At 40.9% G+C, this 1,779-nt stretch overlaps 1 non-coding gene across 1 annotated transcript; it reads right to left on the minus strand.

The window, feature by feature from the left end:
- Nucleotides 1-1,321: 1,321 nt before the first annotated feature.
- TRNAC-ACA (transfer RNA cysteine (anticodon ACA)) lies at nucleotides 1,322-1,393 on the minus strand. Its single transcript has one exon. It is a non-coding gene; the product is annotated as a tRNA-Cys (tRNA).
- Nucleotides 1,394-1,779: the final 386 nt, after the last annotated feature.

Genomic DNA, 1,779 nt, shown 5'->3' on the forward strand with positions numbered 1-1,779 from the left:
CTCCTGCATTGGCAGGTGGATTTTTTATCACTGAGCCACCAGAGAAGCTGATAAATGTCTTAAATCAATGCATATTTCAGTCTTGGGATCTTCCATTTGACTGAACCATAAGGCAATGAGCAATAGAATCCTAGAGCTGAGGATTAAAAAAGTCTTGAAAGTTGTCTCTGCCACACTCCCACATGTCTTTGACAAGCACCCACCCATCCTGATGCAATACTTTGGAAACACAGATCTCACTGGCAGGGTTTGATACCACTTAAAAAAAAGACTGGGATCTAGACTAAAGGTAGATGAGGAGCATCTGAAGTCCTTTATTTTTTGTGAGGCTTGGCTATGAATGGAAGCAAGGGCACTGGGCATTCATTCAAGGCATAGAGGAAATCAAACCAGATCCTTCTAACTTCCCACTCCCTGTAGCTGATATCTGTGGACTTCTGACATGAACAGCCAATTCATTGGAAAAGACCCTGATGCTGGGAAAGATTGAGAGCAGGAGGAGAAAGGGGTGACAGAGGATGAGATGGATGGATGGCATCATGGACTCAGTGGACATGAATCTGAGCAAGCTGCAGAAGATAGTGAAGGACAGTGAGGCCTGTGCTGCAGTTCATGGGGTTGCAAAGAGTCCGACAAGCCTTAGCAACTGAACAACAGCAGCAATGGTAAATGAAGATGGAAAGGCTGACGGTCCTAGGGAAATGTGCAAAAGAGGGTGCAAAGCCTGGAGGCTGAAAAGCTGGAGAGAATGTAGTCAATGAAGTTCACATAGGTCAAAAAGATTAAGAAAATCTCCTCCTAGGGATTAAAATGAAAGGAAAGCAACGTGTTAGAACTAACCAATGAATTCAGTAAATTTGCAGGATACAAAATCAATATAAAAAATCTGGTGTATCCTTATACACTAATAAACTATCAGAAAGAGAAATTAAGAAAATAATCTTGTTTACAATTATATTAAAAATAACAAAATACCTAGGAATAAATTTAACCAAAGAGGTGAAAGACCTGTACACTGAAAATTAAAAAGATTCCTGAAAAAATTGAAGAAGACACAAATAGATATTCCAAGCTCATGGATTAGAAGAAGTAATATTGTTAAAATGTCCATACTATTCAGAGCAATCTGAAAACTCAATGCAATCCCTGTCAAAATGCCAATGGCATTTTTCACAGAAATAGAACAATCCTAAAATTTGTATGTGAAGTTATGTCCGACTCTTTGCGACCCCATGGGCTGTAGCCCACCAGGCTCCTCCGTCCACGGGATTTTCCAGGCAAGAATACTGGAGTGGGTTGCCTTTTCCTTCTCCAGGAGATCTTCCCCACCCAGGGATTGAACCTGGGTCTCCCGTGTTGTAGACAGACGCTTTACCACCTGAGCCACCAGGGAAGTCAAAAAGTGAAAGTCACTCAGTCCTGTCCGTCTAGCCCATGGAATTCTCCAGGCCAGAATACTGGAGTGGGTAGCCTTTCCCTTCTCCAGGGGATTTTCCCAACCCAGGGATCAAACTCAGTCTCCTGCTTTGCAGGAGGATTCTTTACCAGCTGAGCCACAAGGGAAGCCAAAATTTGTATAGAACCATGAAAATACTCCAAATACACAAAGAGATTTTTGAGGGAAAAAAAACCGGAGCCATCACAATTTCTGATTTCAAGCGATATTACAAAATAATGGTAATCAAAACATCAAAACAGTATGGTACTGATATTAAAAAAAAAAAATCAATAGAACAGAATAGCAGCCCCAGAAATAAAATCACACTTATTTTAAAAAGG

This window comes from Bos indicus, chromosome 21 (genome assembly GCF_029378745.1).
Source record: "Bos indicus isolate NIAB-ARS_2022 breed Sahiwal x Tharparkar chromosome 21, NIAB-ARS_B.indTharparkar_mat_pri_1.0, whole genome shotgun sequence".
NCBI classification, from domain to species: domain Eukaryota; kingdom Metazoa; phylum Chordata; class Mammalia; order Artiodactyla; family Bovidae; genus Bos; species Bos indicus.